Below are 23405 nucleotides of genomic sequence, written 5' to 3'. Positions count from 1 at the left end.
GTTGTGGTTTAGCTTTGGTTGAGATTTGTCATGATCTGTTGGATACAAAGATGAATTGTTGATGTAGGGGGATTGTCGTAATCAGGTTGTTGTAGTAGGGTGGAACAGTGATGTGAGGTAAAATGTGACAAAGGCTGAATCATTTAACAGAGCAGATGTTCCGAAATCGTTCTCTTGCAGATATTGCTTGTGAATCTATAAACTCCTTTTCTCAACCCTGATCTTGGTTATGTCCAATTTCCTTATTTGATTCTCCGTCCTCCTCAGGAACTTTGCACTCCAGGCCTTTCTGGGAAGCAAAATTGTGCAGGCACAGCAGGTGACCAGAGTATTAAAAACTGTGCTTGGTGCCTACTGCAGGCCATATCGCTAATGCTTCCAGGCATCTAAAACAATCGCTTCATCATCCCAATGCACATCCTATTCTTATTGAAACATCATTGTATCTCTCCTCTGCAGCGGTGGTGTTCATACAAAGTGAGGCCTTAAGTCATGGGAGGAACAGCTTGTCCTTGTCATCCAGGAGCTGTCCTGTGATTTCCCCTTGCAGTTGGAATAGAGCTAGGATACTCAAGTACTGCAGAATGAATGCTCTGTGGGAACTCCAAATGGCCAAGACTCAATGTTGAAGATTGTATATTAATGCTGTTATGCAATTGTAATTCCCTCCCATTCATGTAATTGGCATGTGGGGCATGGATTGCCACATGTGTGCAACCAATGCAAAATCCTGCAACTTTACAAAAGTTTATCACTTTTTCACCAATCACCTATCAAGATCCAGGCTCAAGCTGAATGAAATATGCAACCCTGAAAAAATTGGTAGTGGTAATTTACTCAATTAAAAACATGCAGGGTAAATTGTCTGATGCTGCAGAAATCTCAAGGGAGACAAGTACCTGGTGTATGTACACCCGCTCCAAAACTGAAATATTACAGAAAATCTGTGCAGGCACTGATCCCACTGAATTTCTAGAGTACATTTTAAAGTATCTGAGACATGCATTTGCATATATTAATCAGGGGCCTAACATTCTGAATGTGTGAAAATTAACTACACTGATGTAAATTATATCTTGCTTGCAACAAACAACTCAAAATAATTGATTTATCTTTGTGTGGCTACAGTGATCAGCAGTAAATGAACATTCTGTCAAAGACAAAGCTGTTTTTTTGTATATTCCTGACATATTTATATATTTATCAGGAATGGTAACATAGTGATTATCTTACTGACTACTGGCAACATGTCTGGTAAGATGAGTTCAAATCCCACTGTGGCAGCTAGGGAATTTAAAACCAGTTGATTAAATAATTTTTAGAATTTAAAATAAACAACTCGTATCAGTAATGTTGACCATTTAACTATTGGATTGTCATATTAAGCCATTTGATTCACCACTGTCCTTTAAGAAAGGAAATCTACAGTACTTGCCCAGCCTGGCCTACAGGTGACACTTGTAAAATGGCCCATCAAGCCATTCAGTTGTGTTCAAGAAGGTGGCTTACCATTACCTCCTCAAGTGCAGTTAGGGATAGGCAGTAAATGCTCACCTTGTCAGCAATAGCCAGGTTCTGTGAATGAATAAAAAAACTTCATTTCAGGATCTATTTGTGGTGTGGTCAACCTCCTAACTAATATTTAAGATTAGGAATTGGAATGGGTTTCAAATATGAACACAACAATGAGCAATTTGGTAGTGGGGAGGTCCAATCTACACAGTCGCTCAGGACACAGCTACATTTTCGTAGTTGCACCCCAGGACCCCTCCTTGCTATGCACCCCCCACCCCACCCCCCACCCCATTCGCTGCCACCCCACTCTGCAACTTACATTTGGGCAATTCTGGCCTGATCTCTAAGCTTCAAACAGGTGAGCCACATAACACAGGCAACAGGCCCCTTACAACTATGACTGAAGAACTTCATTCCTGTTTTAAATTGGTCGGTGATGAAACTGTGTAGAAACTGTGCCTGCTCTGCCCAGGATTCTTCAATTGAGCCTGCAGCTGCCAACAAAAAATAAGTTTAATTTTGCTTGAAAATGTTCAGGAATTGTTGCTGTGTTTGGGCCCCCTTAGTTGGGGAATGTGCTATCAGCACACTGTTGTTCTTTCACTTGAGATTTTTTTTCATTCATTCATGGGCATTACTAGCTAGGTCAGCATTTATTGCCCATCCCTAATTGCCCTTGAGAAGGTGGTGGTGAGCTGCCTTCTTGAACCGCTGCAGTCCATGTGGTGTAGATACATCCACAATGCTGTTAGGGAGGGAGTTCCAGGATTTTGATCCAGTGACAGTGAAGGAACGGCAATATATTTCCAAGTCAGGATGGTGAGTGGCTTGAAGTGGAACCTCCATAGTGATGGTGTTCCCATCTATTTGCTGCCCTTGTCCTTCTACATGGTAGTGGTCGTGGGTTTGGAAGGTACTGTTTAAGGAGGCTTGGTGAGTTCCTGCATACCAATAGATGGTACACACTGCTGCCAATGTGTGTTGGTGGTGAAGGGAGTGAATGTTTGTGGATGTGGTGCCAATCAAGCGGGCTGCTTTGTCCTGGATGGTGTCAAGCTTCTTGAGTGTTGTGGGAGCTGCACTCACCCAGGCAAGTGGGGAGTATTCCATCACACTCCTGACTTGTGCCTTGTAGATGGTGGACAGGCTTTGGGGAGTCAAGAGGTGAGTTAGTCATCACATGATTCCTAGCCCCTGACCTGCTCTTATAGCCACGCGTGATTTAATGGCCAGGGTTTTCCCCTCAGTGATTTGGGGGTGGGGCCCACACACCAATGGGAAAATGACGCGGGATGACATCCAAGCTTAAGGTTGGCGGGCAGGCCAGGAGCCCCAGCGGGCTCCAGAATATTCATGAAACTGGCGGGCTGAGTTCAGTTTCTGGTCAATGGTAACCCCCAGGATGTTGATAGTAAGGGATTCAACTATGGTAATGCCATTGAATGTGCTGGCAAAACCAGTTTCTACCTCTTAGCATTTAAATCAAAAACGAGATCAGTTTCTGCAGAAAGCTGTTATCACTGATCTTTAGTGATCCTTACCAGTTATAAGTTGCCTTTGCAATTTCAATGTATGAACTCTACCTAATTTGACTGCAAGTTAGAACATTTCACAACTAAAAGAGTTTTATGCAAGGATGCCAATGATCACATTCAATTGATGAGTAATCGTTCCACTAACTTACACATAATGTTTCCTAATATTTTTTTCAAAGTGAATGCTCAAATTGTGTGTGGTTTTTACAAGATGAAAGGGACAGATAACATTAATTAAACTTCTTGCCTATTCCATCAGGTAGTCTGCATCAGTTATTTCATTTCCTGTGTTGTAAGTCTTGATTGCACAGAGATTGGTTCGTATTCAAAATGATTAGGTGCGTCATCTGAGAAAAGAGACATGCAAGCAACAAAATAAAAGCAGGAAGTTACAAAACGCGTGATTTAATGGCCAGGGTTTTCCCCTCAGTGATTTGGGGGTGGGGCCCACACACCAATGGGAAAATGACGCGGGATGACATCCAAGCTTAAGGTTGGCGGGCAGGCCAGGAGCCCCAGCGGGCTCCAGAATATTCATGAAACTGGCGGGCTGAGTTTTCATGTCCGTTTTTTAAAAGTTTCATAAAGTTTATGTGTTTCTTATTATCATGTCCCATCTTGTGTGACATTGTCACATGAGGGGGATATGTTAATAATTTTAATATTTTTCTATTTTTGGAGTTTTTTTACCTGTCAGTGATCTCCCTGAGACAGCATTTGGTCTCATGGGAGCAGATGGGGAATCCCTACCCCCCCCGCACAGGAAGCGCATGGCGCTTCCTGTCGGGCAGGCCGCTGGGTGGGCCTTAATTGGCCCGCCCACTCAAAATGGCGGTGGGTCCCGTTTCAGCAGCTGAGTTCGGCTGCCTGGCCACCATCGAGCCGGTGGGGCCCGCCCACCAAAGGCAAAATTCTGCCCAATGTGTTTTTCCTCAGAAAGGTGATGGGTGGAAGAGGGATAAAGTCAGACACAACAAGTATTATATAGTGAACCATTGTACATCAATAAAGGCAGAAAGATAAAATAATACTTACATGATTAAGAGCTTGACTTTCATAGAGTAATTATGGCACATGTTGGCAACATCTTGCATCCGCTCAGCTGTGACTGGTAACAGTATGGTGGCATGTTTTGGTGTTCAATTGGCCTCGATGTTGCAGAAGGTTTCCTCTGGTCAGTCAGAGCCCTTCTAGCTGGAGGAAATAAAACAAGTAGAACCCCAAAATGGTGGACAATGACCCACCACCATATTGCTGCTGTCACCGTGACCATAGCAATGTTCACCAGGGTGTCCCCCAGAGCCAGGCACTTATAGACAAATTTACAATGTAAAACAGGGCGCTATGACATCAATAGAACCCCGATTTGTCACTTCAAAACTGAACTAGCATGTGCTTTGGTCATGGCCAGTTGGGGGGTGGTGGGGGAGGGGTCAGCTGAAGTGAATCCTAAAGGTGAGTTTATCTTCAGTATTGTGGGACTAGGAGGAACAGGAGTAGATCTTCCAGATTCACAAACCCAGCCTGGGCCCCTCAGTCCGTAATACAATGTTTGACTGAAGCCCACCTGAAAATGGATCTCCTAGTAGGAACAATATGCAGCGGGCACTAGTGGAATATTCAAACTGAATATAAGAACATAAGAACTAGGAGCAGGAGTAGGCAATTCAGCCCCTTGATTCCCGCCATTCAATACGAACATGGCTGATCTCATTTTGGCCTCAACTCCAATTTCCCGCCCTCTCCCCATAACCTTTCAACCCATTACTAATTAAAAATCTGTCTATTTCCTCCTTAAATTTATTCTGCGGCCCAGCATCCACTGCACTCTGAGGTAGTGAATTCCACAGATTCACGACCCTTTGAGAAAAGTAATTCCTCCTCATCTTTGATTTAAATCTACCACCCCTTAGCCTAAAACTATGGCCTCTCATTCTAGAATGCCCCACAAGGGGAAACATCCGCTCCACATCTACTTTGTCTATCCCCTTTAGCATCTTATATAGCTCAATTAGATCTCCTCTCATCCTTCTAAACTATAGCGAGTATAGGCCTAAACTGCTCAATCTCTCCTCATAAGACAAGCCCTGCATCTCTGGAATCAATCTAGTGAACCTCCTCTGAACCGCCTCCAGTGCAACTACATCCTTCCTCAAGTAAGGGGACCAAAACTGTGCACAGTACTCCAGGTGCAGTCTCACCAATGCCTTGTACAGTTGCAACAACACTTCCCTATTTTGTTCCCTATTTTCCCTGGTGTTACGCCAGCCATCACTCAGATACCACTCTGGGAAATATGTCTGATGTTTGCTATTTCCAGCACAGTTGGAAATGACACACTTAAACATTTTCCAAAAAGACAGATAATAGGTAAGGAATGCTCAAAGGAAATATTCTCCCAATGTGATTATTTGATCAGGCCTGGGCTGAACTGTGTAAATGCCAACCATTATGTTCATACAGCTTATGAGTATCCATTAGGATAAGCAGAGCAGCAACTTCACAACTGCTTAAAACAGTTAAGGAGGTTTAGAAATTTCTGGTGAACAATTTCCCTGAATCACAGAAACCAGTCATTACAATTATTTTCAAAAGTTCAATCAATTTCGAACCATTTTGGAAGTATTTTATTACTTGATTTTGTTCAAAGCACTATCTACTTTTCTAACTTAAGTAATATTTTTGACACTTAGTTTATATTATTATCCATAAGACAAATGATAATTATCTTCAGTACAACAGGTATAATGCATTTAAATTGTTTCACATTTTGCATGTAAAAAAATTCGAAAAAAAATCAGATTGCCATCTATTTTACATATAATATCATTCATATATTTTATATGGTGATTACTTGTATTAAATGTGCATCATTTCCTTCTCAGCAAGTTCCAACTCACAGGTTCACTCAAATGTCAGATTTTTAGCTGACACAGTAAAAAAAAGAAAGAAAACTTTTGCATTTGTATAGCGCCTTTCATATCTTCAGGAAGTCCCAAAGTGCTCCATAGCCAGTGGCGTGCTATTGAAATATTTTCACTAGGGCTGTGAAAAGATTAAATAATGAATCATGATTAATCTTTTAATTAAACAAAAATCTTTGTTTTGCTCGGTTTTAATTGCATATTTAATTGACATTGTTGCTGCAGCCATGGACAAAGTATTTTTACTCTTTGTCTAAGCCAAAACAACTGTTGCTGGGGGAGTGGACATGGTCTTGGCTGTTAAACTGATTAGCAGCCCACCTCTGGGTTTCCCAACCAATGAGGGGGAGCAGGCAGGATCACATGCCAGACCTGTCCATAAAGGTTCTCGATTTAAAGGGACCCTGGCAGGGGGCTAAATGGCTGCAGGAAGTTTTGTTGGTGAAGCATCTAGAAAGCTTCAGATTTGAAGGAAAACAGGGGAAGGCTGCCCCCCCTCCCTGCCCCCACCAGCCCCCACAGTCTCAGATGCTTCCCTGGAGGATATGATGGAGGTGGTGAGGGCTAAGGAGAAGTCCTCTTCCTTGATGATGGGAGGACAAGACCAACCAGCCTAACAAAGCAGGCATCGCTGGAGACAGCAGCAGGGGTAGGGTGACCTGGACCTGTATACACGATGTGTGGCAGATGTTGATTGGTGAAGGATGAAGGAGTCATGGCAGCTCCCTCAATATCTGGTGGTGATTGACTTGCTGTGGTCATACATTAGCTGGACATTAAGGGAATGGAAAGCTTGCCAATTCATAAGGATATCCGATTGATCAGAAGATTCCTTGATTGCTGCACAGATACAATCAAACAGGCCCTGCACCTATGGAAATATAGCTGACAGCCCCCAGAGTTTGAGTGGTCTCATCTAAGGCAAAGTCAGTATATTGGTGGCCTTGGCAAACATAGCATCAGTGACCTGGGTAATGGACTTGTGGGCAGCAGTCTGTAGATGTCCTGGAAATATCACTGGCAGACACCTGGAAGGAAGGGGAGGTTAACAAGGCTGTGTTAACCTTGATGGCCAAAGGCAAGGTATACCCACTTGGTCATCTTGGGAGGATGGCTGTTTCCAGGATCCTGCAGATAGATGTCTGCCATGCCTTGCCTCGAGAGCCTGAGCCAACTCAGGCACTGTTGCCCTATCGTGTTCAGGAAGCTCACCCGCTGCCTATATACCCTGTACTGGGGGTATTGCTGGAGTTCTTTCTCTATCCTCTCTGTCCTGTGGAGCAGGTATGTGGAGAAGGCAGCTGCATCTGGTGGTGCTCCTGATGCCGCTGCTGTGGGTAATCCTGTTGCTGCTCCTCAGGTCATCTAGTGATGCATATGTTGCTCTGATGCTACAGCGAAGACTAACAGCAAGAAAGTTGAGATGTAATGAGCATAAACCAAGGCACTGGGAAGTAATATCAAAAAGTTGTTATTGACTCCTAAAGTGGTGATTTCAGGTTGACAGAAGTAAACCTGTAAGTACAAGCTAAGTTACACTGTGGCTAACCACAAACTTGTCAATTTCAGTCTCTATAGCCTTCCCAGTTAGGCAATTTCAAAAAGCCAACCTGGTGAGATGCAGAGAGATTGTGGAACCTGCGCACAGGCTGTTGAAACCAGAATGCAGGGTTAAAATCACACTTAATGAGCTCTTTGAATATTTTTATTAGTTTCCTGACAGCTGCGTGAGTGTTCCCTGCTCACCTCAGAACAGGCCCCAGGTAAAATTCACAAATGAGTAGGATAATGTCAGCTTCCTAAACCAATGCCACCTTTTGGGGATTTCATCACAGCTGCACCCACGCCTGACTCCCCTTGACTGTTGATCTCCCCACACACATCTACCAAGCTTGTTTCATTGCTTTTGGTATTAATATTCCAGAGTTATACAGAGATACTCAAACTGAACTGTTTAATGTGAAGAGTGCTTCTGTGAAACTGGCTCTGCATTTGACAGTAGATAGAAGTAATCATCTTTCTATACATTGAACCATCCAGTTTAACAAAAACAAACTTAACACACACAAGTCTTTCATTCTTAGCGCTTCACCCCATAATGCTCTTCTTTACCTTTGCTTTTTTTCCTCTTTCTGTTGACAGTGTTACTTTCCAAATTTATTTTCAGTGATCTTCCCTTTATTTTAATAATGGTTTTACATAATATAAGGTTTTGGAAATCCGGCTCTCACTCCCACAAAAGGATACCGAGATCAATTGAAATTTTCAAGACTGAGGTTGATAGAGTTCTGTTGGGTAGTGGTATCAAGGGGATGTGGATCAAATGTGGAAAAATTGAGGTGCTATAGATCTGCCATGATCCAATTGAGCTGCAGAACAGGATTCTTGGGCTGAATGGCTTACTTCTGACTCTTCCCTGCTCTGTCATCCAACCTCTCTGCTCCAACCAAGACAACCTGATATCTTTCAGTCTAACCAATCAATTTGGGTGAATGACACCCCCAGATATCTAACATCAATTGTTAGCAATTAGCTCCTTACTGACAACCTTTTTTTATTTCTTATCAATTCCCAGCACTAAGGGCAAGATTGCTGGAAAGCAGCGAGAAGGGCAGGCACCAGAGAAATCATCGTCAGGTAAGCGAAAAGGATTTTATATCTTCATTTCAAAACTCAAGAGCAAGGCTGTAAAATAAGGCTGTAACTGGTGTGATTAATGCATTTTTTTTAAAGAACCTTTCCCTTTTGCCAATGAGTACAGTTTAAAAACAGAGATAGAACAAACAATCAGCCAGATTTTTAAACAGAAAGCTGCAATGGTAAGCTTTGACCAAACTCAGTGGGAGAATGTAGCTGGTTAGATGCTGTGACTTTGTTTAAGTCAAACAAGACAACTAAAAGGGGAAGTATAATTGTATCAGGCATGAAGATGAGTCATACTGATTGAATTAAGTGTGCCTGATTAGAATAATTTCTTGTATGTTTCCTTGCTGTGAAATAAAGCATCTTCATATCCATGATATATATTTAACCTCTTGTCTCACCTTTTCTTTTCCTAATCTGCACTTGAAAAGATTGAATTCACATGTGGTACATATGTTAAAAACACAAATATCTCATTCAGATGACAAAGCGGTCCTATTATTACACTTCTGTGTTACATTATCTTATATGGTAGATTTTAGCCAATATAAGTCTACTCCAGCAAATAAGGGATTTGAGATCCACTTTCAAGTGGCACTGATGTTACTGAATGAGAAAGGCACCCTGGTAGACCCAAAATTTGTAAAACTGACTTATAAAGTAGGATAGGTGTTTGTGTTTTTCAGATTTTTACTGCATGTGAATTCAATCTTTTCAAATGCAGATTAAGAAAACAAAAGCTAGGACAAGGTTAAGTATAAATCATGGATAAGTAGGATAGATGCTGGAACTCCCAGTACTAACAAAGCCTGGAAATTTCATTGGAGGTTGTGGCCACAAAGAAAGCAGCAATATTCAGGGCCAAGGGTCATTTAAGTAAAGGATTAAATAATATTATCACATGGCTACAAATTACTAATATCATAACTTATAACAAATTCCCAAACTAATCTCCATTATGGCAACAGCAACCCATAGACGTAACCAAACACCAGGCAAAGCATTTTCACCTTATGAATTAAAAATGAGATTCTTTCACTTTGGTTCCTGTGGAGACAGTTGGAGGGTTGCAGCTGCCTTTTGATCTTATATTGCCTCTGCTCTGCACACCCGAAAACTGCTAAAGTTAAACCTACCACCACTGATTGAATTCGAATTCTCCTTGTCTCATCAGTCTCTTTGAACTTCACCTTTTAACAATGAAACCCCTTTCATAGTATCAATTTTATTAGTAATATAAACATATTGCTCGGTATCTGCTAGATAGATGTCAAGTTTTCACCCCACTTCTTGAATACTCTATTCAAAAAATGCAAATGCACGCTATCTCTCTTAAATATCAAAACTAGTACACATCAAAGCACCCAGACTAGCTGTCTTTAACCCAATTAAAACACACCACAGACTAAAACCTCTATTTTAAAAGAAAAATATTTTCCAAAATATTATATACATTAATAGCTTCATGACATCCCCCTCCTTATCAGAAAATGAACTGTCATAATTCTAAAAGATGGCTTCATTTTAATAACCCATCTCACACTATCTGCTATACTCATTACACTATTACATTACCAGATGCATGCATTGACATAACAATATATATACACATGTCCTTGGTATCAACAGAAATCACTCCAGCTCAGTGTCCAGGTTTTTTTTTTAAATGTCCTATTTTCCTTTAAGCTTCAAACTCTTGATAATGCATCTGTGAACAGATTTTCTCTTCCTGCAATATGTCTAATATGTAGATTAAACAGTTGTAATTATAGACTCCATCTGAAAAGCCTTGCACTTTTGTCTCAAAATTTGTCCAAAAACTTCAAAGGATTATGGTCTGTGTAAACGATTGTTTCTGATGAATTGTTTGCAACATAAATTTCAATATGCTGCAATGCTAACACCAAACTCAAAGTCTCTTTTTCGATCATTGAATATTTTATCTGCTGTACATTCAGCTTCTATGAAAAATACACTATCGGTTTTTCAATTCCAGTGTCACCTTCTTGTAACAGTACAGCCCCAATGCTTATATTGCTTGCTTCTATGGCCAACTTGAATTGCTTGGCATAATTGGGGACAGCCAACACTGATGTTGTAGTTAATACAGTTTCCAAACTATCGAATGACTTTTGACACTCCAGTGTCCATTGAAACTTTTTGTTCTTTTTTAATAGTTCAGTCAGTGGAGCAACCACTTTGCTAAAATTTGGTACAAATTTCCAGTAAAATGCACTCATGCTCAGAAATCTCAAAACTTCTCGTTTATTTGTAGGCACTGGGAAATCCACGATAGCCTTGAATTTCGCTTCTCTCGGAGCCACCTTACCATGTCCAATGGTATGTAACTTGCAAATTCACTTTTAGCCAAGCTCATCACCAAATTAGCATCTTGTGGTTGAGTAAATAATTCTTCCAGATGCTGTAAATGCTCCTCCCACGTCTGACTGAAAACAATTAGATCATCAATATAAACAGCACAATTGCTTAAACCTGCAATTACTTTGTTTGCCAGTCTTTGAAATATTGCAGGTGCATTCTTCATATCAAATGGCATGACTTTAACTGATATAGTCCACTTGGCATTAGGAAAACTGATATCTCCTTTGCCCTCTCCGGCAATGATACCTGCCAATATCCTTTTAGCAAGTCAATCTTTGTGATAAATTTCGATTGTCCCACTTTCTCAATGCAATCCTTCAACCATGGTGTGGGATATGATTCCGCTTTTGTCACCGCATTCAGCTTTCGATAGTCCACACACAGTCTCTGTGTTCTATCTGGTTGCGGTACCAGTGCAACAGGCAAACTTCAGTTACTGCAACTAGACAATGATATCATTTTGAAGCATGAAATCAAATTATTTTTATATTTGTGATAACTTTGCTGGATTTAATCTATAAGGCTGTTGCCTTATTAAAGATGAATTTCTATACATACATCATGTAAAGCTGAATGTGTCTTTCCCAACTTATTTCCACAAAGAGATTTACGTCACTGCAATAGCATTTCCAAATCACTTTGACACTTGCTTGGAAGGTAACTCAATATTTCATTTAAATTTTCAAGCACCCCCGCATTGTAAGACCATAAGACATAGGAGCAGAAATTAGGCCCTTCGGCCCATCGAGTCTGCTCCGCCATTCAATCATGGCTGATAAGTTTCTCAACCCCATTCTCCCGCCTTCTCCCCGTAACCTTTGATCCCCTTACCAATCAAGAACCTATCTATCTCGGTCTTAAATACACTCAATGACCTGGCCTCCACAGCCTTCTGTGGCATTGAATTCCATAGATTCACCACTCTCTGGCTAAAGAAGTTTCTCCTCATCTCTGTTCTAAAAGGTCTTCCCTTTACTCTCAGGCTGTGCCCTCGGGTCCTAGTCTCTCCTACTAATAGAAACATCTTCCCCACGTCCACTCTATCCAGGCCTTTCAGTATTCTGTAAGTTTCAATCAGATCCCCCCTCATCCTTCTAAACTCCATCGAGTATAGACCCAGAATCCTCAAACGTTCCTCATATGTTAAGCCTTTCATTCCTGGGATCGTTCTCGTGAACCTCCTCTGGACCCTCTCCAGGGCCAGAACATCCTTCCTGAGATACGGGGCCCAAAATTGCTCACAATATTTTAAATGTGGTCTGACCAGAGCCTTATAAAGCCTCAGCAGCACATCCCTGCTTTTATATTCTAGTCCTCTCGAAATAAATGCCAACATTGCATTTGCCTTCCTAACTACTGACTCAACCTGCAAGTTAACCTTAAGAGAATCCTGGACTAGGACTCCCAAGTCCCTTTGCACTCCAGGTTTCTGAATTCTCTCCCCAATTAGAAAATAGTCTATGCCTCTATTCTTCCTACCAAAGTGCATGATCTCACACTTCCCCACGTTGTATTCCATCTGCCACTTCTTTGCCCATTCTCCTAACCTGTCCAAATCCTTCTGCAGCCTCCCCGCCTCCTCAATACTACCTGTCCCTCCACCTATCTTTGTATCATCTGCAAACTTAGCCAGGATGCCCTCAGTTCCTTCATCTAGATCTAATGTATAAAGTGAAAAGTTGTGGTCCCAACACTGACCCCTGCGGAACTCCACTAGTCACCGGCCGCCATCCTGAGAAGGACCCCCTTATCCCCACTCTCTGCCTCCTGCCAGACAGCCAATCTTCTATCCATGCTAGTACCTTGCCTCTAACACCATGGGCTCTTATCTATTATCCAATTAGATTAGAGGAAAATCAATTTCAGAGTCCTGCACTTTTACCTCTTTCTCATCATCCACAATCACTAATACCTCTTTCTGTTCCTCTTCCCTGTCAGAGTACTTTTTAAGCATATTTACATGACACACCCTCTGCTTCTTTCTTCTATCTGGAGTATTTATTAAATAATTTACTTCATTCAATTTTTTTCAGTCGTGTAAGGCCCACTAAATCCTGCATTTAATGAATCACCTAGTACTGGCAACAAAACTAGTACTTGTTCTCCAGAAACAAAACTGCAGATGTTAGCCTTCTTACCTGCTTTCACTTTCATCACTTGCTGTGAGATCTTTAAATGTTCCCTTGCCAACTCACATGCTCTGTTCAATCTTTCCAGGAGAGTAGTTTCTGAATTTTTACCCACCCAATTCTTCTGAATCAATTTCAGTGGTCCCGTTACCTCATGACCATAAACTAGTTCAAAAGGGCTAAAACCAGTTAATGCATTAAGAGCGTCTCTAATAGCAAATAACAAAAATGGAATTCCTGCATCCCAATCCTGTGCATAATCCTGACAGTATGCTCTTATCATAGTTTTTAAAGTTTGATGCCATCTTTTCAAAGCTCCTTGTGACTCCGGATGATAAGTTGTTGAATTAAACTGCTTTATCCCCAAACTGTTCATTACTTCCTTAAATAGCTTTGACATGAAATTTGACCCCTGACCTGATTGCATTTCTTTAGGTAAACCATATCTTGTAAAAAAAATTTAATTAGCTCCTCCACAATCTTCTTAGTTGCAATATTTCTTAAAGGCATTGCTTCAGGAAACTTGGTAGATACATCCATTGTTGTCAATAAATATTGGTTTCCACTTTTAGTCTTAGGGATGGGTCCTAACGCGATCAATCATGACCCTGGTAAAAGGTTCTTCAAATGATGTTATTGGGATTAAAGATACTGTCTTAATCACTGCTTGTGGTTTTCCTGTTACTTTACATATATGACAGATTCTACAGAATTTGGCTACATCCCTATGAAATCCTGGCCAAAAAAAACTTCTGTATCTTTTCCTGTGTTTTCCTAATTCCTAAATGTCATCCCATTGGAATTTCATGAGCAATCCTCAGAGTCACATTTCTGTACCCTTTTGGGATAACAATCTGATGTACCTCCAGCTTTCATTTGCTGAGACATGATCTGACTGCCACTTTCTCATTAAAATACCTTTCCAAAGATAATAATATACTGGAATACATTTTACTTTGGTTTTTGAATAAGGTTTCTGACATAAATGTTTTAATTGCAAATCATTTTTTGTAACTCCACCAACCTCTTTGAGTTAAACACTTCAACTGAACTATCCTGCATTCCTTCCTCCTGAACAATGTTATCAAACACAGTGCCAGCTAATTGGATTTTGACAACTTCTTCTTGCCTTTGAACTGCCTGCTCACCTTATTTATTTTGTTCTTCCCTATGGGCCTTTGATCTCATTATAACACAATCAGGAAACAATCCAGGATGTTCCTTCTGTAGCACTTCTGTTGAAAAGACTTTATAGGCTGCTCAACTACCACAGGCATCACCCACAATTGCAATCCAGCTATATCATTACCCAGAATAAATTGAACCCCTGCAATGGGCAATTTTTCCACCTCTCCAACTATAACTTCACCTGTCTTCCACCTGTTCTTTAAATCTACCTTCCACAATGGAATCGATTTAGCATCTCCATGAACCCCACTTATTATTACCACTCCCTCTGAACAACAAATATCACTATCCCACAACATTAAGAATTGACTAGCCCCTGTTTCTCTTAAAATTTTAACATCTTTACCTACTCCACCCTATACAGATGGAAAGACTTTCCCTTCACATACAAAGTCTTTAAATATTTCTGCAACCTGTTCTTCAGAATTCTCTTGAGTAAACTGTGAACACAAACCCACTTCTTTACCTTTCACTGATTCTCCCTGTTTCACCTGTACACAAACCACTGGTTTCTCCTGTGCCTGAACCTCAGAACCCACAGTACTTTTACTTCCAGAGCTTTTCTGTACCCCAATAATTCCAACAGATTTTTCCTGCAGACTCCAACACACTGACTTTGTGTGCCTCACTTTATTACAATGAAAACACCTCAATTTTTGAATGTCACTTCTACCTTCAGCACCTTCCTTTTTGTTCTGAGAAAAAAACTCCCTGGGAACTTCCAGCTACTCCTTCTCTTCCCTGACTACCTGCCTTCCTTTCACCTTCCCACTTTTTATCCTTTTCCAATTTGAAAGGGTGATGGAAAAAAGGTTTATCTCTATGAACTAACTCATAATCATCAGCTATCTCTGCTGCTTGTCTTACAGAATCAATCCTCTGTTCCTCCACATGAGTTCTCACTACCGAAGGGATTGAATCTTTAAATTCTTCCAAAAGAATGACTTCCCTAAGAGCTAAACAGGTTGTCTCTATTTTTAATGCCCATATCCACCAGTCAAAATTATTTTGTTTTACTCTTTCAAACTCAATATAAATTTGCCCAGGCTGTTTTCTCATCTTCCTAAATGTTTGCCTGTATTCTTCCAGAACCAACTCATATGCACTCAAAATAGCTTTCTTCACCACATCATAATTCACCAGCATTTCTTAGGAAAGCATAGCATATACCTCATGTGCCCTACCTAACAACTTAGACTGTAATAATAATATCCAGTTTTCCTGTGGCCATTTCATCTGTTTAGCTAGCTTTGCAAATGAAATATAGAATGCTTCAATATTTTTTCCCTCAAACTTTGGGAGAGCTTGTAAAAATTTAAACATCTCCCCACTGGGTTCTACTCTAGAGATAAATCCTTCCTCATCCACTGACATCTCTTTTCTAACTGACAACATTATCAGTTGGAATTCTCTTTCTCGCTCTCTTTCTCTTTCCTCCTTATCCATCCTGACAATTGCTAATTCCCTTGCTTATTCAAATTCAAGCTTCTTCAGTTCCTTTGCTTGTTCAAATTCAAGCTCCTTCATTTGTAACTGGATTCTCACTACCTCCAGCTGTGACTCATTAGTGTCAGGTTTCACTTGCAACTATAGATGCTGTGTTATATTTTTAACCAAATCTGATTTCCTAGCTCCTGCAGGTAACCCCAATTTTAACTTATCTGTCAACTCTGTTAACTTGCTTTTGGTTATTTTCTCCAACCCAATCAGAGTTATTTCTTCTACTCCCAGACAAGTCTTAGCAATTGCCAAAGCCAGCTTGCAGTCTCACCACTTCTAAAATACCTCAGCAACTCCTGAATTCAAAGTGCCTCTCATACTCGTAAGCTTTACGATTCACCAATTCCTAACCAATCGCGGAATTAGAAATATAGTTTATCCCGACACAGCCCCCAATTGTTATGACTGAAGCAGTTGGTAAGGAGGAGTCATTTAAAAATCCCAGAGGGAAACTTTAAACAACTGTCATAACCTATAATTTTAAGTGTTATGTTTGAGATGCAAATCTAAATTCAGGAATCAGACCAGAAGTTTTACATTAAACTAAATGAAACATTGTATTAATTTACAAAGGTTAAAGACATGGCTACAAATTACTATTATCATAAATTTTAACAAATTCCCAAGCTATTCTCCATTAAGGCAACAGCAACCCTAAGACTTAACCAAACACCAGGCAAAGCATTTCCACCTTATAAATTCAAAATGCGGCTCTTTCACTTTGGTTGCTGGTGAGACAGTTGGAGGCTTATAGCTGCCCTTTGATTTCACATTTCCTTTGCTCTGCACACCCAAAAACTGCTGAAGTTATACCAACCACCACTGATTGAATTCAAATTCTCATTGTCTAACCAGCCTCTTTGAACTTCACCTTTTAACAAGAAACCCCTTTCATTGTACCAATTTTATCAGTAATATAAACATACTGCTTGGTAGCTGCTAGACAGGCATCAAGTGTTCACCCCACTTCTTGAATGCTCTATTCAAAAAATGCAAATACACACTGTCTCTCTTACATATCAAAACTAGTACACATCAAAGCACCCAGACTTGCTGACTTTAATCCAATTCAGACACACCCACAGGCTAAACCTCTATTTTAAAATAAAAATATTTTCCAAAATACTATATACATTAATAGTTTCATGACACAGAAGCAGAGAGAGAGCGGGATCAGAGATAGCAGAAGCAGGAGCAGAGAGAGAGCAGGGGCAGAGAGAGAGAGAGAGAGCAGAGAGATAGAGCAGGAGCAGAAAGAATGAGAGCAGAGAGGGCAGGAGCAGAGATAGAGAGAGCAATAGCAGAGAGAGCAAGAACAGAGAGGGCAGGAGCAGAGAGAGAGAGCAGGAGCAGAGAGAGAGAGAGCGGGATCAGAGAGAATAAAAGCAGAGAGGACAGGAGCAGAGATAGAGAGAGCAGTAGCAGAGAGAGCAAGAACAGAGAGGGCAGGAGCAGAGAGAGAGAGAGCTGGAGCAGAGAGAAAGAGAGCAGGAGCATAGAGAGAGGGCAGGACCTCAGAGAGAGAACAGGAGCTCGGAGACAGCAAGAGCCCAGAGAGAGTGGGAGCGCAGAGCAAGAGCAGGAGCAGAGAGAGCTGAAGCAGAGAGAGAGAGAGAGAGAGCAGGAGCAGAGAGAGATGGAGCAGGAAAAGAGAGAGAGCAGGAATCCAGAGAGAGAGAAAAGGAGCCCAGAGAGGAAGCAGGATACAGAGAGATAGAGCAGGAGCAGAGAGGGTAGGACCCTGGAAAGTACTGAAGATCAAAGGGACCTTGGTGTGCATATCCACAGATCCCGGAAGGTAGCAGGGCAGGTAGATAAGGTAGTTAAGAAGGCAAAATCAAAAATACCTGGGAAAACTCAGCATTCTGACAATATCTGCGGAGAGGGATACAGTTGATGTTTTGAGTCCGTATGATCCTTCATCAGAACTAAATTTCTATATTTTTTAGTTCTGATGAAGCGTCACACAGACTCTAAACGTCAACTGTATCCCTCTCCGCAGATGCTGTCAGACCTGTTGAGTTTTTCCAGGTATTTTTGTTTTTGTTCTAGATTTCCAGCATCTGCAATATTTTGCTTCTATCTTAGTTAAGAAGGTATAAATGCCTTTATTAGCTGAGGCATTGATCAGAAGAGCAGGGAGGTTATGCTGGAACTATATAAAACGCTGGGTAGGCCGCAAATGGAGTACTGCGTGCAGTTCTGGTCACCACATTATGGAAAGGATGTGATTACACTGGAGAGGGTGCAGAGGAGATTTACCAGGTTGCTGCCTGGGCTGAAGGGTCTGATCCACAAGGAAAGAGTAGATAGGCTTGGATTGTTTTCCTTGGAGCAGCGAAGATTGAGAGTGGACCTGATAGAGATGTATAAGATTATATGGGGCATAAATAGGGTGGATAGGAAGGCACTTTTTCCATTAGAAGAGGGGTCAATAATTAGGGAGCATGGATTTAAGGCAAGAGGTAGAAGGCTAAGAGAGGCGTTGAGAAGAAATGTTTTCACCCAGAGGGTGGTGGGACTCTGGAACTCACTGCCTGAAGGGTTGGTTGAGTCAGAAACTCTCATAACATTAAAGTGCATTTAGATATTCATTTGCATAGCCATAGCCTCCAGGGTTATGGGTCAAGCGCTGGAAAATTGGATTTGTATAATCAAGTCTATGTTGGCCGGCGTGGACATGATGGGCTGAATGGCCACCTTCTGTGCTGTAAACGTCTATGAGTCTATGAGAGAGAGATAGAGCTGGAGCAAAGAGAGAGAGCCGGAACACAGACAGAGAGCAGGAGCAGAAAGGGAGAGAGCAGGAGCAGAGAGACAGAGCTGAAGCAGAGGGAGAGAGAGGCAGCAAGAGCACAGAGTAAGAGCAGGAGCAGAGAGAGAGAGAGAGCAGGATCAGAGAAAGAGCAGGAGCAGAGGGAGAGAGAGCAGAGGCAGAGAGAGAGAGAGGGCAGAAGCAGAGATAGAGAGCAGGAGCACAGAGTGAGTGGCAGGAGGGAGAGAAAGTAGGAGCAGAGAGAGCAGGACCACAGAGACAGAGCTGGAGCAGAGGGAGAGAGAGAGAGCAAGAGCATAGAGTGAGAGCAGTATGTTATGACCAATACAGAGAGAGAGAGAGCAGGACCACAGAGAGAGAGGGAGCAGGAGCACAGAGAGAAAGAGCAAGACATAAAAACATAAGAAATAGGAGCAGGAGTAAACCACTCAGCCCCTCAAGCCTGCCTCCCTCCCCCAGCATTCAATAAGATAATGGTGATCTGTCCCAGGCCTCAACTCCCCTTTCATGCCACCTCCTCATAGCCCTCAACTCCCCAATATTTTGGGGAGGAGGAGAGAGAGAGCGCAACTGCAGAGAGAGAGAGAGAGCAGGAGCCCAGAGAGAGAGAGCAGGGGCCAAGTGAGAGGGGGAACAGAGAGAGAGCAGGAGCACAGAGAGAGCAGGAGCCCGGAGAGAGAGCAAGATCCGAGAAGCACTAGGAGAGCAAAAGAAGATCAGGAGAACTGTGGAAGCACAGCACAGAGAAATTAGGAACATGGACAGAGCAATATTGAGAAAGCATGGTCATGGAGAGAACAGAAGCCCAGAAAGAGCAGAGCAAAGATAGAGAGGGGAAGGCTGGAGAGAACAGGAACATGCAGAGAAAAGGAACCTGGAGAGAGCACAAGAGGAGTAGAGGAGCAGCAAGGCCAATGTGGGAGTCAAGCAGAACAAGAACAGGAACATGGGGTGAATAGATTATGCAGAGAGCAGCAGCTTTTGAAAACAGCAATTTAAAAAGAGTAGAGGGAGAGAGAGCAAGGGCACAGAGAGAGCAGAACCACAACAGGAGCAAGAGCATGGAGGGAGTGGGAGGTCGGAGGCAGCTGGAAGCAGGAGACCCCAGAAGGGGGAAACAGTTCAGACCAGTTCAAGCCTGAACGAGCCTGAACTGACACGATCTGGCGTGGAACACATGGATTTTACTGGAAGCGACCGATGAACTGGCAAATCTACTGGGTTCATCTGAAATCCAGTGGGGGCTCCCAGTTCCTGAGCAGGCACCAGAACTTCTCAGTTGACTGAAGCTGGAACCATATGGCACCTGCTGTCAATTTTACTGAACCAAACACCAGTGAATGCCTTTCTCTCATCTCTCACTGATTATGTCATGATTTCAAATAATGGCTGTGTTATTCATTTTAAGTCCATTAATCTTCAGCTCTGGGTTTACCCTTGTGCCCACCAGCTGAATTTCCCCAAGTTGCACGCAGCCTTGCCAGCCAGACGCTGCAATTTCCTCACTCCCCCATGTACAAACTGGATGCTACCACAGCATCCGCCCCCATCCCCCCACAGAGTGGAAACTGGCACAGTTTCTCCCTCTCTGTCCCCTAGCTCCAACTCTCTCTCCGCAACCTGCCCACCTGCTATGTGTCTCTTCCTCAGTCACCCCCTTCCCAGTCTTTACACTCCAAACTCCCGCACCTCCCAAGCATTATGTAGCCTCGTGTATTTGGGTGTGTTGTCTTAATGAAGTTCTACCCAAGGAGTGTGTTGACACTCCTTTTTTTAGATTTTCATTGCAGAAGGAAAATTGCAAAAAATACCAAAGTGCCAATTTCAATGGAGCTTTTCATGTGTGAAAATATATTTGTACATTCACCCCTTATTTACCTTTGTACATAAAAATGCAGATTCGGTATTTATGTGAAGTGATGTACTCTTACTTTAATGGCATAATTCCATCACACGGACAGTAAACAGATTACTTCATGACTTCAATCACATACTTTGTTTTTATTCCATTACTATTTCTTGGGATTGAATTCACCCTTGCACCCACCAGGCACTTTGCGAATATAGGGTTGGAGAAATTGGCCATCCGATTAACACATTTCCCTCCCACTATTATAAATGTGAAATGCTGGCCCCAAAATGGCTGAACAACTAAGTCACAGTTCCAAAGTGTTCAAATGAGCAGGGGTCTAGTTCAGAGCCAGGTAATTTAGAAACTATGCAACATAGCATATATCACTGAACTCCATTTTAACACAGGTGCCACTGCTACTTCAGCTGGCTCTGCTTGGATGTCAGGAGAAATAACTGTGCAGATCTTCAGGTGTGTAATGCATCCTGTTTCCCAGTCCTGGAATAGGCCAGTGTTTTGGATTAATAGTTCTTCGATATTCATAAGGCAATGGCCTTAAAATGCCAAGATGATTTGTAGCTGTCCAATTTATTGATTGCCAAATAAAACAAAGAAGCTATTTCTTTGCATAGCTTCAGCTCTACACCGCGGTATACAAAAGAACACCCCATCCTTGCATATTCGATGCTATCCATGAGGCATTTCATCCCCAGCAATGGTACAGCCCTTTCTAGCTGTTACTTCTTGAAGATTGAAGGCCTGAATATCGCCTTTGCCAAAAAGGTCAATGCCTCCGAGGGTTTCATGGGCACTGTCCTCTCGCTCCTTTGTGCTTAGCATTGTACAACAGAATCTTCTAATTAATGGTGAGCTTGCAAAATCACCCATCATGAGTGGCAGATTTTGCATAAGGAGAAATTTAAGCTCCACTTGGGAGATACTTCCCCTCTCCACTTTCAGTTGTTGCTTCCCCCCGTAATTGCATGTCTCAAAGGGAAAGCATGAATGAGTCCACAAGGGGCCGGCCACATGACTCTACACTTTTTGGAAGATGTGACAGCAACTGCACATTGAAGGTCACAGCAGCATCACCGGACAGAATTAACACCCTGCCAACAAATGAATACATCAATGCATCACGTTTGCTGACCTCATTGAGAGAAATTGATTTTTGTAACAGGGGGGAAGAGACCTGCACGAGCACAGCTCAGCGATATAAATAAATACCTTGAAAGTATCCCGCTTAAACGTAGCAAGCTGCAGAACACTAGCCACATGTACCATTTGGAGGCCTTCCAGGATTTCCGTTCATCTAAATGTCTCAGGGACCATGCTAGAAAACTTGGCAGCCTAATGGAATACAGGCATTCATCCAGCACAGCTATACTTTGGGAACACTCATTGTAAAATTATTTGTTTGCTGGTGAGGAGAGCCACAATTCAGTTAACTGTTTGACAGCTCCCAGTAGAAGGAAATGCATAAAGCCTCGGTAAATTCCCAAGATAATGCAAAATGTGTCAAGTTCACAAAAGCATTAGGGCCCTTATCACCTCTAACTCCTTCCTTCGTCCTTGACATGTCATAAAGTATTTCATCATCCATCCCGTCTGCATACTCACAGACATTTATTGGGTATTTCACAACCCGGTCTACTGCCTTACCAGGAAGATAGAACAGGCCACTTCTATTAAAAATTTAAATACCGAGCCGATCTCCCTGAGGCAGCACTTAGCCTCAGGGAGATCTGTGCGCACTTCCATGCGCTTGCGCGAATGAGCGTACTCCCGTCTTAGGGAATCCTGCTCCGCCCCCACAGATGCGCATAGTGCTTCCTGGTGGATGTCACGCTGGGCGAGCCAATTAAGGCCCGCCCACAAAAAATGATGGCGCGCCCCAACCGGGGGTGACAATCAGAAGCGCGCCCACCTGCACCCGATACCGCACTTCCCCCCTCAACAGGGGGGGAGAAATTTTTACCACAGGCATAGATTCCTCTAAATTACTTATATCTGTGGCACCTTTAAAAAAATGTGTTAAGTCCGCTGGTGAATCATAGAGGGCAGGGCACATGAATTTCCTGTGATGCTCATTTGCATTCCCAAAGGTGTAACATTGATGTGAGGAGCTGATCTACTTTGTAACTTCTGTATAGGTTTTAAAAATGCAGCGGATGAATTTCCTCAACCTTTCGTGAATTCTATCTGGGTCAGGACCTTTGTTTAGTAATGAAATTTGGTTGGAAGCTGTTCCTGCTACTTGTATGCCTTTGCAACAACAACTTGCATTTATATAACACCTTTAATGTAGTAAAAGGTCCCAACGCACTTCACAACAGCAAAGAGTTGACATAGAGACACATAAGGAGATAGTAGGGAGATGGCCAAATGTTTTGTCACAAAGGTGCGTTTTAAGAAGAGAAAGATGGAGAAGTTGAGGTAAGCAGCTCCAGAGGTTAGGACCTATGGCCATCAATAATGGAGAGTCTAGAACAAGATCAGCCATTTAGTACTGAGAGGAGGAAATTTCTTCACTCAAAGGATTGTGAATTTTTGGAATTTCCTACCCCAGAAAGCTGTGGATGCTCAATCATTGACTGTCATATGAATATGAGCAAGACAAGAGGTTGACAGATTTTTTGGCCACTGAGGGGATTAAGAGGTAAGAGGATAATACAGGAAGGTGGAGTTGAGGCTGAAGGTATCTGGCATAAGTAGGGGAAGCAGTACAGTCATACATATGAAAAATAAAAATAAAAATACCTGGAAAATCTCAACAGGTCTGGCAGCATCTGCAGAGAGGAACACAGTTAACGTTTTGAGACTGAATGACTCTTCAATAGCACTAAGGAAAAATAGAAGAGAGGTGAAATATAAGCTGGTTTAAGGGGTGGGGGGTAGAGCTGGATAGAGGGCCAGTGATAGGTGGAGATATCCAAAAGATGTCACAGACCAAGGACAAAG

General features: G+C 42.2%; 1 long non-coding RNA gene across 1 annotated transcript in view; it reads left to right on the top strand.

The window, feature by feature from the left end:
• The first annotated feature begins 8476 nt into the window (after positions 1-8476).
• LOC144683103 (uncharacterized) overlaps positions 8477-23405 on the top strand; it is a 113580-nt gene continuing 98651 nt past the window's right edge. Inside the window, exon 1 of the long non-coding RNA XR_013577188.1 lies at positions 8477-8611. This is a non-coding gene — a long non-coding RNA (uncharacterized LOC144683103). The remainder of the gene's footprint in view (positions 8612-23405) is intronic.

This window comes from Cetorhinus maximus, chromosome 1, assembly GCF_964194155.1.
Source record: "Cetorhinus maximus chromosome 1, sCetMax3.hap1.1, whole genome shotgun sequence".
Lineage (NCBI taxonomy): Eukaryota > Metazoa > Chordata > Chondrichthyes > Lamniformes > Cetorhinidae > Cetorhinus > Cetorhinus maximus.
Note: the sequence above shows the minus strand (reverse complement) of the source record. Positions and strands in the feature narration are given on the sequence as shown.